This window comes from Carcharodon carcharias, chromosome 16 (genome assembly GCF_017639515.1).
Source record: "Carcharodon carcharias isolate sCarCar2 chromosome 16, sCarCar2.pri, whole genome shotgun sequence".
NCBI lineage: Eukaryota > Metazoa > Chordata > Chondrichthyes > Lamniformes > Lamnidae > Carcharodon > Carcharodon carcharias.
Window position 1 is genome coordinate 101402901 of NC_054482.1, and position 14609 is coordinate 101417509.

At 41.3% G+C, this 14609-nt stretch overlaps 1 protein-coding gene across 13 annotated transcripts in view; it reads left to right on the plus strand.

Moving 5' to 3' along the window:
- evi5a (ecotropic viral integration site 5a) overlaps nt 1-14609 on the plus strand; it is a 312699-nt gene that overhangs the window by 60866 nt on the left and 237224 nt on the right. The window lies entirely within an intron of this gene.

The following is a 14609-nucleotide window of genomic DNA, read 5'->3' on the forward strand; positions in this document are numbered from 1 at the left end:
TGGTGTGTGTGTCCATTGATCTGAAGGCAGCAGGGCATGTTAGTGGAGTGGTGAAAAAGGGGTATGGGACACTTGCCTTTATCAATCGAGGCATAGATTACAAAAGTAGGGAGATCATGTTGGAGTTGTATAGAGCCTTGGTGAGGCTACAGCTGGAGTACTGTGTGCAGTTCTGGTTGCCACATTATAGGAAGGATGTGATTGTACTGGAGGGGGTGCAGAGGAGATTCACCAGGATGTTGCCTGGGATGAAACATTTAAATTATGAAGTGAGGTTAGTTAGACTTGGGTTGTTTTTGTTGGAGCAGTGAAGACTGAGGGGCGACCTGATCAAGGTTTACAAGATTATGAGGGGCATGGACAGGGTGGATAGGGAGCAGCTGTTCCCCTTAGTTGAAAGGTCAGTCACGAGGGGACATAAGTTCAAGGTGAGGAGCAGGAGGTTTAGGGTGGGGATGTGAGGAAAACCTTTTGTACCCAAAGGGTAGTGACAGTCTGGAATGCACTACCTGGGAGGGTGGTGGAGGCGGGTTGCCTCACATCCTTTAAAAAGTACCTGGATGAGCACTTGGCACATCATACCATTCAAGGCTATGGGCCAAGTGCTGCTAAATGGGATTAGGTAGGTAGGTAAGGTGTCTCTCATCTGTCGGCGCAGACTCGATGGGCCGAAGGGCCTCTTCTGTGCTGTGATTCTGTGATTATCTGAGGGGAACTTCATTGGTGTTCCTAATCTTGTTCCTACCCATTTCTCCATGACCTTATCAACAATGGTCCTTTTGTCTTTACTATCTATCACAGTGGATAGACTAAACCTGGTTGCCATATCTATGAAGTGTATCTTTGCCCTGAACTTTCAAGTCCATTGTCACTGCATTGTTAAACTCCCTGGCTAGTGGAAGCTCACAACAGGTCATAGTGGTGTCTTGCAATATTTAAGGCAAATTTCACACTCAGCAGTGATTTGTTCAATAAGATCATCATATCCTTTATCGACCACTCCCGTATCTCGAAGCAGAGTCTTCATTTTCTGTGGCGCCGGATGTGCAAGCTGTTTATGTAATTTTCAAATGATCATCTTTTTGTCCACCAAATTCTCATTTTCCGCAGTTGACAAAACTTTGTGAACTTTTTGATGAGAAATCTCTTGCTTCCTTAGTGGCAAGCAGTAATGGCCTGACCAAGTAAAATGTCGATCCACATTTTTCCCCCAAACACGACTGCTCTATCATTCTTCATATCTAGCGTCATCTGAGCCGCCTTCAACTCAATAGTGGTATCTCGCTAGAAACTACATCAGTACGGATAAACGGATTGATCCCTGCTACCTTACAAAGGAGGACCACCCGTTTGGAGAATGTTAATGTCTTGTCATCTCCGAACCTGAAGCCGGTAGAGCTTTCATACTCCTTGACCTTCCGCTGGTCTGCCTCATCGAGACACTCCAGATAGGAGTCAAGCCAGTCCATGCCGCACAATGTAGAAGTGCAACCACTGTCCAGAACTGCACAGTTGAAGGAATCTACCATCAAGATACTCGCCAGATTCAAACTCTGTGATCAATACAGTTCCATCATGGCAGTCACCATCGTCATTTTCAGTTTCAGATGAGTCCATCTCATGGGTCAATTCAAAAACACGATTCCTTTGCTGTGGGCAGTTCATTACGTAATGGTACTGGGAATAACACTGATTAACCATTCCCCGTGCATTTTTTGGGTTTAAACGTCTACAGTCACCATTCCAGACACAGTTTTTGTCCTGACTCCAAATTGGCTAGGGTTACGACCATTTTCAGACCTCTTGTCATTTACCCCACCTTTGTATTGGAATATTCGTCTAATATTTGGTCGACCACGAAATTCGGTCACCATTGAATCCTCTATCTTTTGTTTTACAGCATAGTTGTTTGCGTTGCTTAAAAAAAAGTGGTAGGGAATGACTGTGTTTCCCCAGAAATTTTTTTAGGGCAGCAGCCATTTGATCTGAGATCCTTGCTCCTGGAACTGAACCCGTTAGTACTAAAAGACTATCAACATGGGAAATGCGAGCACAGTCCGGTAATTTAAAAGCCAATGCCGATTGTGGAATTTCAAGTTCAAATTGCTGTAGTCTCCTGTACCATTTATCAAAATCCATGATATATTCTTCCATGGACTGATCATCTGATTTCCTGAACCTGTCAAAGATCGTCCAAGCTTCGTATGCTTCCAATAACTCATCCTTTTTGTAGAACTTATCCAAAAATTGTATCAGACTGTTTAATCCCTCTTCATGTCCCAAATCATCCACTTTCCACTCTGGAAATACTTTACTCCTTATCTTACTTTTGGCTGATAATGATAACGCCAAAGCCATACCTTGCTTCTTCTGAGGTATAGCAGTAACCCGGGTCCTCGTTTCAACTTCAGCCTTCCATTGCTGATAAGGTTGAGTCAGAAAAAATTAGTGGGTAGCCAAAACTCGCAATTTTGCACTTTTCTCCCGCCATTCCTTAACTTAAATTGTTAGCAACAGTACACTTCTTTTCCCTCAGGACTGAGACAGAAAGCTTCATATACAGCAATCAATCAGCAAAGCTTAAAGTTCATCCTCTGCTACCATGTTAATCACAATAAGAGGTTGTGGTGGAAGAATTAATCCAGGCTGGTCTCTTGGTTAAAGCTGGTTTATTTCCAAGACAACTCTTTGAGTGCTCGTAGCTTCCATACACTGTTCCAGCTGTACCTTTTTATTCTATTGAGGTGGGATAATTAATGCCCATCACCTGTTTAACTAGCAAGTGGTTTTAACAAGATGATTGCCATATTAAGATTCCCCTCTTTTTAAATTAAAACTAAAAGAACGTGAATACTTTTTTATAACAAACAGAAGGAAATAATGTCATGTATTTCCACATCTATAATTCCCGAGTTTTCTTTTACCATATATATATATATATATATATATATATATACACACATACACATATATATATATTATTTATTTATATATAGACGCACAATTATAAAACAAAAACAATTGTTCATTGCAAGACACTCCTCTTTCAACGCATTTAATAATTTCTTAGAGCAGGCGCTTCTTTTTGTAAAACAGTTTGATAGCTGGTGACTTGTGTCAACCCAATTTATCTTAGAGATCTCTTTTCTCTCTAACATCTCCTTTTTGCTGACTAGGTCTATTTGTAGTATTTGTTTTCCACCCATGGTCGTTGACAGGGCCCTCAACCGTATCCGGCCCATCTCCCGCGCATCCGCCCTCACGCCTTCTCCTCCCTTCCAGAAACATAATAGGGTCCCCCTTGTCCTCACTTATCACCCCACCAGCCTCCGCATTCAAAGGATCATCCTCCGCCATTTCCGCCAACTCCAGCATGATGCCATCACCAAATACGTCTTCCCTTCACCCCCCCGGCGGCATTCTGTAGGGATTGTTCCCTCCGGGACACCCCGGTCCACTCCTCGATCACCCCTATTCCTCAACCCCCACCTATGGCACCTCCCCATGCCCACGCAAAAGATGCAACACCTGCCCCTTCACTTCCTCTCTCCTCACCGTCCAAGGGCCCAAACACTCCTTTCAAGTGAAGCAGCATTTCACTTGCATTTTCCCCAACTTAGTCTACTGCATTCGTTGCTCCCAATGTGGTCTCCTCTACATTGGAGAGACCAAGCGTAAACTGGGCGACCACTTTGCAGAGCACCTGCGGTCTGTCTGCAAGACAGAACCAAACCTCCCTGTCGCTTGCCATTTTAACACTCCACCCTGCGCTCTTGCCCACATATCTGTCCTTGGCTTGCTGCATTGTTCCAGTGAAACCCAACGCAAACTGGAGGAACAGCACCTCATCTTCCGACTAGGCACTTTACAGCCTTCTGGACTGAATATTGAATTCAACAACTTTAGATTTTGAACTCCCTCCTCCGTCCCCACCCCCTTTCTGTTTCTTCCCCCTTTTTTTTCCAATAATTTATATAGATTTTTCTTTTCCCACCTATTTCCATTATTTTTAAATCTATATCTTTTATGCCCTGCTAGTCTTTCCACCCCGCCCCCACTAGAGCTGTACCTTGAGTGTCCTGCCATCCATTCTTAATTAGCACATTCGTTTAGATAATATCACCACCCTCAACACTTCTTTGTTCTTTTGTCTGTGACATCTTTTGATTATCTGCTCCTATCATTGCTTGCTTGTCCCTATAACCACACACCCCCCCCACCTTAAACCAGCTTATATTTCACCCCTCTCCTAATATTCACTCAGTTCTGTTGAAGGGTCATGAGGACTTGAAATGTCAACTCTTTTCCGCCGATGCTGCCAGACCTGCTGAGTTTTTCCAGGTAATTCTGCTTTTGTTTTGGATTTCCAGCATCCGCAGTGTTTTGTTTTTATCTATTTGTAGCCTTTGTTCCGTGAGTTCAAGTTTCTTCATGGCAATTTAATGCTATCCCAAAATTATCAGAGAACATCCAATATTTGTAAATATGCTATGGTGTACCGCAGAAGGTTAAGGGGAGGAGATTCATTTGTTTAAACTCCAGATAGAGGAGCAGGGGTTTATTTGCTCAACCTAACTGGACTATGGGATAGTTGATTTTTAGATTGTGGATATACTGAAAAATTATGAACCTCACAAGGTAAGATTTTATTTTCAGTACAAAGGATTTTCCCTTGGGAAAAAAACTGAGCATTACTAATATCTTGCCAAAATGTACACTGCAAATGTAAATTCCAGCAAGTTGGTTATGTTGACTGTTGTTCTCTTCTTTTTTGAACTACACAGCAGTTAATCTCTCTCATTTTTGCTCAAGGAGAAGACTTATAAATATAATTTTGAATTCTAGCAGAAGCCTAATCTAATAAATGATTTGTAGTTTGTTTGCTTGTATATCTATTTATTAAAATTTTTCCTTATTTGATGAAGTTCATTTTTATATTTGTTGTGTTTATCCTTCTTACGATTCTATTGCTTTGAAGTATGATTACCTGAGCAAAATCGCAACCTGTACATGTTTTTTCTAAACTTGCGTGCCCGTTGCTTAACAGCATAAATTGTAGCTAACAGTCAGTTTTTTTTTACAAAAATTATTGGAGTGAGCACAGATCGGTGGTACGTATGAGGCCAAATGAGAGGAAAAGTGATTCGGAGAGGGATGGATAACTGGCAGCACATATTAAAGGTGTGAGTTTGAGAAGTTTTTACCAGGAGCATGCATACATTGGGGGTTATCTTTAAAATTGAAGAGTTTGTTGAGAAATGGGTTGGCTTAGGTTTGAAGCTGGAAGCAGTGAGAAGTGGAATTTAAGGCAGGACTTGCCTTAAGGGGTTATGCGAGGGAAGGAAAAAATGATGATGCCTTGGAATTGTAAGTGTTTTTTGTTATGTTGAATTAGCCTCATGGTTTTTCTGCATTTAATGAAGTCTTCACATGTTGACGCGTCTGAATGACAGGACAGTTGCTTGATTCGGGACTTGGGGCCAAAATTTTCCGGCCAGCAGTTGGAGCAGGTGCTGACGTGAGCTGCGCTGCCATTTTGCATGGGCGGGCCAATTAAGGAGAGTGGGAGTCTGAAGTTTGCGGTGGGCATGTACAGACCGATGGGTCCAATGGCGACCTGGCAGTCTGTTTAAAAAAAGGCCTGGCAGCCTCCTTTAGGCTGTTCACTATGGCCAGCTGCAGGTGGCACCACCAGGGGTCTGCACAGCAGGCCAATGTTGAGGGAAGGCCAGAGGAGGGCAGGCTAAAGGGTGTGGCCCAGGAGCAGGGCAGGCTGCAGGGTAGGCAATGTGCTCCTCGCTTTTCTGATGACTGCTTTGCTGCCCTTGTCGAGGATGTGGCAGCATGGCGGGAGGTGCTGTTTCCTCAGGATGGGAGGAGGAGGCCCCCCCCCATGACGAAGCGCGCCTGGGAGGAGGTGGCGGAGGTAGTGAGCTCCAGTGGTGTAAGGACTTCAACGATTTGTGGCGCTCTGGAAGGGTGAGTACCATGTTGATGTTGGGCATTTAACCCAGCCTTAGCCTTTGAGCACCCCCCAGCACCCCCCCGGCCAAGTCTTACTGTTGTGGCTGCATTGACTCATGTTGGGCATTTGTTGCATGCTCGGTGGGCAAGCATATAATGACCATGCTTACATCAGCCTCAGTGGTTCATGAGAAGATGAGTTCTCCCCACACCATGAGTTGGTCTTAGTTGCACATGACTAGTCTGGGGGTGATCTACAGGGGGTGCAGCTAGGCGTGTAATCAGAACTCCAACACATGTCCTATTCACGGTGAGAGATTGTGGAAGGGGAGCCTCGAGGTCTCGTGGCCAAGAGCCATCTGATATCCTTGGTGCCACACCTAGTCGCGCCTCCTTGCCATGGAAGCTAAGATAGTGTGTTTCTGAAAGTGATGGACGCAGAAGGTGTCCAAGGTGGCTGTTGGTGGGGGGTGGTGGTTTGGGAGCAGCCGTACTATACTTCTGTGATCGATCAGCAGTAGCGTGGACAGGAGGCACTGGAGGCCTAATATGGGCCACTGTGGTTAGGGTGTGGCGTGTGCGTGCAGAGTACATGAGCGATTAGCAGGAAGGTCAGAAGTGACCTCACGTCGGTGCATCAGCTGCCAGTCATCTCTGTGGGCTCCTCTTAGGGCGCTCTGGATGAGGGCAGCAACTCCTCCGCCCTTCTGCCAGTGAACGTTGCATCCGTTGAGGCTGCGACGACTGGGGAGATGCCAGCTGTGGAACTGGCCACTCCCTCCCAGGCGGGGCCAGCACAGGCTCCAAGGGCCAGAGGATGTCTGCCAAGGTCTTCGAGGTCAACAGGACAGCAGAGTCAGCAGGCTGTCTCAGAAGCCACTTCCGAGCGATAGGGCGGCACCAAGATGTAGCACCTGTAAACATAAGCATAAAGCACCCTTGGCACACTGCGGGTTTCTCACTGGTGCTTTTGTATTGGCCTGAGATTAGGGAATTTCCTGGCAGTCCCATCTCCATTACTCGCCTTACCACAGCTCCCTGCTCTCTCGTGCTCTCGATTCTTGCTACACTGTTTCAATCTCCTCTTGGCTACTTTCTTTGATGCTCTCACAATCTTCATTGCCCTCCTTGACATGCTAATTCCTGATTTTTCCTTTTCTCGTTACTTCACACATCCATCTCAAGTATCTGCATCTTATTAGTATTTAGTTACCCTTCTTTTCATCTTGATATTATCCAAGTTTCTGCATTATATAACAAGGCTAATCTCTCAACTGTCTTATACATTCTTCCTTTACATAAAAATCTACTGCACTTCTTCCAATTACTCCAACCAGAGCTAATCCAATACCTAATTTCCATTTCCATACTTCCATCTTCCGCCACCATAGACCTCAGGCACTTGAAACTACTTACTTTTTGCAAGTTTTCATCCATAATCTTTGCACCTTCACTCTAATCGTATTCCCTAGGCTCAAACTGACAGTCCATGTATTGTAAATGACCAGATAATCACTTTTAAATGGTGTTGGCTGAATAAGTAATATACTCCATATTCCCCATCACCCACCCAGTTACACATCTCGTCAGAAAGGCAGCACCTTCAACCAAGCAGCACTCCCTTGGTACTACATGAAATATCAGCACAGATTCAAAAATAAGCAATTAGAAAATAAATAATGGACTTAAACACTTAAACCCATGAGGAACATTATTTGATATTGCCATTATTTGCCAGTTGTGATGTAGATAAATGCCTCAGTTTGCACAATCAGTGCAAGAATGGTTATCGTGTATAAGTAGTATTTTAGAAAGTTCTCTGTTATAGGTGTCTTTTTGAGATTTCTATTTATCGGCAATCCCTCGTGTCAAGGATGGATCTTTCCTGTGGATGGCTAAGTGGATGTGAGATGTCAGTGTTGGCTGTGGGTTCGCAGAAGGCTTATGATCCCTACCTTAGCCTTGCAGGTGCTCCCACAGTGAGGACATCAGTTGTCCAGGGTAAAGGTGGTGGCGGATTGTTGGCTGGCACAGCTGCCCTCTCTTTCCATCTGCTCTTGTTCATTGGAAAGTCTCCACCATTTTATAATTGTGTATCTTAGATTTCAATTGCTCGAGTTAGAAACACTGCAGTGACAGAACTGCAACACTAGAATCTTTTTTTCAATGTTTATTTCCTATATTTTTCAGCGAAATGACAGCTGAACAAACAACATTTTTGCTAGCTTGTACTTTTGTTAATTATCCTATACTGCACTTCCTATTGACTTGGACTGAGGTGTTTTTGTTTTGAGATGGCCATTTTTACTAAATCTTGGTCAATTGACTTAGCAGTTAAACTGGCCTGAAGTTAAAGTTCAGTATTGATTTGAGCAAGTTATACTGCAGCCAGCTTTGTGACCAAAGCAAAATGTCATCCAGTACAAAAATACCATTTTGGAAAACATACTTTGCACATACATTTCTGGTATGTGCTTTTAAGACATTTTATTTTAAATGTAAATAATAGATATAATAGTTTTAGTGCATGATTTGTATCTTTAAGTTGACCAATAACCTGGAAAAAGAAGCAGACCTGAATAATGCATGCATGAAAAAGTGATATTTTAAGTATGACTTGTTTTCAATTTCCTCCCAGTATTGTTGCTTGTGACTAAGCACATTGTGTGCCATTCCTTGATAGATGCCATTTTTCAGCAATACGGGTTATGTGTGTTTTAAGGACTTGTCTAATCTTTTAAGCATGCAATGCAAACTCTGTTTGCCTCTGCAAATTATTAGCAACAGGCTTGAGTTAGAGGCCATTTTCTGTTTTGTTTTGGCCAGTGCAAACTGCAGTTCAGAAAAACAGAATCGAAAATTCAAGTAAAACAAACAGCATTGCACAAATGCAGTGGATGGAAGGATAAAATTACTTTATTGGGAAAGAAGTTGGTGCTGAGGAAAATACAAGTTGCTTAGTCAAAGATTTATTTTAAGGAAAGGGAGATAATTTTGTTTTTTAACACCTCAGCCCTGTAGGGAGATAGTAATACAAGTGACTTGTTCCTTGTACCTCATCCTTAGTAGTAAAAGGAGGCCAGATTTTTTGCAAAAGTAACCTTCATTTTGTGCTGTAAACTACTTGACTGCCTGTTGTATATGATAGCAAACTATGTTAGCTCCCTCAATGATTCTTGTTAGGTAAGGGAATCAAAGGTTATCGGGGTTAGATGGGAATGTGGGAATTGAAACACAAGTTCATCAGCCTTGATCTTATTGAATGGCGGAACCTCAACTGTGGTAAAGATCTCAATGCTTCGGTTATCCCCTATTCCTGGGGTAAGGATGGAAAGAACATCTAAGGTTCCTGCTATTGATTGCAATTGGTAGACCTTTGCAAGAAATATTTATTCTTCATTGGGCAAGGACAAAAATTAACTTGAGCATGTTGTAACTCTGTCTTGTTCACACATGAAGAATGGCCATTTAGGGAGAAAAATATTTTCAGGTGCTTGTATTGTGCAACATAATGTTCATGAGCGTGTAAAAATGAGTTAGTATAAATTTGTCAGGAAAGACTCATTGGGAATTCTACTAGCAATCCCATCAGCTAAACATCTGAAGCTGTATTTATTCATTGTTTTTTGTTATTCAAACCCATTAGTATTCATAGTTTTCAGCTAGCTATATACTTAGGATAGCATTAGAAAAACTTGCAAGCGAATCACTGCGAGCAGTAACATAACAGAAACAGGTCATTCACGCTTTCAAACCTGTTGCACATAGGATTACATAGGATATATGGCGCAGAAACAGGCTATTTGGCCCAATCTGCCCATACCTCCTCCCATTTTTCCTCATTTAAATCTACTATAGTAATCCCCTATTCCTTTCTCCCTCATATGTCTGTCTAGCTTCCTCTGAAATGCATTTATATTACTTGCTTCAACCACTGTCTGTGGTAGCGAGTTTCACATTCTCACCATTCTTTGAGTAAAGAAATTTCTTTTGAATTCCCTATTGGATTTCTTGGTGAGGATCTGATATTGATGGCCAGTAGTTATGCTTTTCCCGACAAGTCAAAATATTCCGTATATTCTTTCTATCAAAATCTTTCATAATTTTAAAGACCTTTATTACGTTACTCCTCAAGAGAAAAGAGACCCAGCCTGTCAATCCTTTCCTCATAAGTCTATCTAAGCACATCTGATATTATCCTTGAAAATTTTCCCTGCACCCTCTCCAGCCCCTCTATATCCTTTTTAATGACATGGCATCCAGAACTGCACACAAATTGTGGTTTAACCAAAGTTCGATGGCTGTTCTTGGCTGACCTGTGTCTTTTTTCTATCCACCTCTCTTTTATCCATATCCTTTTATACCCTTGTCTGGCAAAAATCCATCAGTCTCCGATTTAAAGTTATGAATTGAGCTAGCATCTGTTGCTTTTTGTGGGACAGAATTGCATGCTTCTACCACCTTTGCATGAAGAAGCATTTCCTAGCTTTTCTCCTGAATAGATTGGTTGTAATTTAAGGTTATGTCCCTTCGTCCTAGACTCCACCACCTGAGGGGGGAGAAAAATCTCTCTACACTAACAACTCCTTTCAAAAGCCTAAAAGTCCCAAATAAATTGCCCCTTAATCTCTTATATTCCACAGAATAATATCTCCTCACAATCTAACCCTTGGAGCTATAGTAACATTCTGATGAATTTGTACTGTGCTTCTTTCAAGGCCAAAGCATGTTTGTAAGGTCCAGTGCCCAGAACTATACAGGCACAGTACTCCAGGCACTAACCGGGGCTTTGAGTAACCGAAGGAAAACTTGTCCACTTTATATTCTAGCCTTCTAATTCATTAACCTTTTCGATTTTACTTTTGTACCTGACTACGTTTTGGTGATCTGTTTACATAGGCCCCTATTTTTTGGCGTTCTTCTATTCCTAGTGTTTTATCCTTACTTGAATATTCCCTTTATGTCCAAAAGGATGACATCACATTTGCCTGCATGGAAATTCATCTGCCATTCACTTAAAATTACAAAGAGAAACATTTATATATTTACTTAGTACACCACCAATCTTTGTGTCATCAGCAAACCTGGATATATGGTTGTCTGCAAGTCATTAAATATAGTGAATAGTTGAAGCCCTTAGCACAGATCTTTGTGAGTCACCTCCTTTTAATCAAGTACTTACTGATTACCCCTGCTCTCTCTTTCCAATCATTTTGCTTTTAGCAGTTTATGAAATGATTCGAGCGTATGGCAGTTAGTCTTTCTGTAATTTTGTTGCTCTGAAGTGGGTACTCGGATGACATGAGACATCTTGCAGCTTTGTTAAGAGTTAATCCAAAATCATCCACACAAAGTGGCCAAAGTTTGATGCTGTATCTTTCTAACTTATTTGACAAAAGTCTCTTGCCTATCCAGACCTCAGAGTCTGAGCTGATTCTAGTGGAAGTATTTTTCCCCAGATCGTGACAATAGACCTATAAACTAATTATAAAATGCACTAATACCAAAGTGTATTAAATTTTCCTGAACTATAGAAACAGTTTGGATGTTTTCTGCTTGTGTGGTCTATTGACCAATGGTACAAGCCTGTTGAAATATATTAAGTATTCAAAATATTTAAAAATTGGTCTCAATTTAAGTCTAAAGAAAATTGCTTACTGGAGAAGTAGTATTGGTATGATCTGTTGACTAGCTAACGTTGTAGTTATGAACAATTTTTATATCAATACCTGAGACCTGTTGGAGACTCGTACTTGATGTTTTGTTGAATGTTATCCTCCTTAAATAATCTGTTTTGAAAGTAAATAAAGCATTAACTAAAGTTGCTGGTGTTGAGATTTCTTGAAAGGGCTCTTCATGAAATCAGTTGCTTCAGGGATGGGATTTGAACATTTTGTTTTTATTCTGTTTCTGAATTATGCACTGCCACTTTTTCAAGTAGAATTATTGCTGAAAAAAAGAGACATGTTGTCGAAGCTTTTCATCTTGCACTCATCAGGGCAATTTGCAAAAATACCAAATGTAGAGGGAACAACAGTTTATACTATAAGAGAAGGGAGTGCTGATTGGTTGGCAAGTGGACTTTGGTAGAGCCGTTGCCTTAGAAAATGCACCAGTTGATGGCTACTGACAGTTAACTGCGAAGCATTGTTTGAAATTTAAACTAGGCAGCTTGACTCTGATTGGTCAAGGCATTACCCTGAGGAATGAACCAGTGAATAGCTATCACCTATTTTGTTTAGCTGAAAAAGATGCAATGTGTACATTTTCTGTCTCCAAAGAACAGGGCCCTGTGTATTAATATATTTAGCTTCCAGTACATGCAAATGTGCCACACTGAGAGCCTGACTGACTATCTTAAATTGGTTGTCAGCGTAATTCTTAGCACACTGAGGATTATTTAGCAAATGTTGTCCAACCGTGGAATCATGTCTAACGATTTGTAGAAGGGTAGGCAGTCCAATAGGTTTTTAAAAATCGTGAAGTTCGTTAAAGTGTGCCATGTGAAACAAAACATAGAAAGCTACTTGTAAATGAAATGACAGCCTGCTTAGAAAAAAATGCATGCCTCGATGAATGCAAAAAATCTCATGGCACCATTTGAAAGAAAGAAGACTTCATTTATAGAAGACCAGGGGCGTTCTCCCAGTGCTCTGGCCAACATCTTTCCATCAACCAACACCTAAAACCAATTATTTAATTACTATTTGTGGGATCTTGCTTTGCCAAGTTGTTCGCTGTTTCCTATATAACAACGGTGACTACATCTCAAAAAAACTTTAGTGTCTACAATCTTGAGGTTGTTGAGGGTACTATATAATTGCTAGTTCATTTTATTATAGGAGTGACAGTGTGAGATTTAAATGCTCTGGTTTTGTTAATGTGTTTGAAGCTAAATAAAATTTGAAACTTGGGTTTTGCATAAATTAAGTTGATGGTGCTAGGCTTGCTTGAAAAAATCTGCACTAAAGTGTTGGGCTGATGATGGAATTTAAACGTTTTCCTTGTATTTGTGAGCTGCATAAAGTGAAAAATCAGAAATCAGAGAAATTAAAAGGTGATAGAAAACTAGCACTTAAAGTATTAGTACTTATGACCTTTTATTCCTGAAGTTTTTAATATGTTTTCTCCTAAATGTAATATCCAGCTATTAATTCTTCATTTATCCTGTTCATTCTGTGGTTTCATTTGATCTCTGCTTCAGGTTTGTGTTACAAATCATGAAACCTACCCAGTCTCTGATCTGGCATTGATTAAACTATGTGATGAATATCAATGATTTGGTGAAATTCAGTCTCATTTCAGATAGTTTTGATATATCTAGTCTGCTGTTCACTTTAACTTCTTGTAGCAAAATAGAATGATGGCTCTTGTACAGCAGACCAAATAAGTGTAAGTTCACCTCAGATAATGACTGATGGATTTGGTTTCAGCTTGAGAGTTTGTTATTCCATCTTCTGTGTGTATCATCCAAATGCAGGAATGGGGATTTATTGAGATTAAGGAGAGAAAATCTGATAGTTGTGCAAGTATACCTGACCAAAAATGTAGATACTTGGATGTTGGCTCAGGATCATATTTTGAATCGCTTGTGAAGTTGCTCCCCAGACCCACAGTTGAATAGTCTGATGGCACTTGTCTGGATTCTCGAAGAGTGTCTCCTTGGGTGAAAGCCTGCTGCTGCTTGTGGAACGGTATGTCAGCATGGGGCACCACCTTTAAGACGGGAGAGCATTCTAGCACCTTTAACATAATAAAATGCCCTAAGGAGCATTATAAACCAAAGTATGACACTGAGTCACATAAGATCAGATGACCAAAAGCCTGACCAAAGAGGAAGGTTTTGAGAGTTTTCAAGGAGATAGAGGGGTGGAAAGGTGTAGTGAGGGTATTTGAGAGCTTGGGGCCATTGGTGGATCGATTAAAATCTGATGCTTGAGATCAGAATTAGAGGAGTGGAAATAACTTGGGAGGGTTTTAAAAAAGACTTGCATTTATAGAACTCTCTTCTCAACCTCTGGACATCATAAAACTCTTCCAGCCAATTGAGGACTTTTGAACTGTAGTAATCACTGTGGTAATGTTGGAAATGTAATGTTGTGGGGCCAGAGAAGATCACAGAGAGAGGGAAGGATGAGGCCATGGAGGAATTTGAAAACAAGCATGAGAACTTAAAAATCAAGATGTGTGACTGGGGGCTTGTGTAGGGCTGTGAACACAGGGGTCATAGGTGAACAGTACTTGGTGTGAGCTAAGATATATGCAGCAGAGTTTTGGATGGTCTCAAGTTTAAAGGAGGGTAGAATGTTGGAGACCAGTCAGGAATGCATTGAAATAGTCAAATCTAGAGGTAACAAAGGCATGAATGAGGGTTTCACAGCAGATGAGCTGAGGCTGTGGTAAAGTCAGGCAATGTTACGAAGGAAATAGGTAGTGATGTGGCAAATATCTGTTTGAAAACTCATCTCGAGGTTAAATTTGACACCAAGGTTGTGAACAGCTTGGCTGGATCTCAGATTGTTGCCAGGGAGAAGAATGGAGTTTGGAGTGAGGAACAAAAACACAATGGCTTCAGTCTCCAATATTTAATTTGGGGAAATTTCTGTTCATCCAGTACTGAGTGTCAGATAACCAGCCTAGTAAGC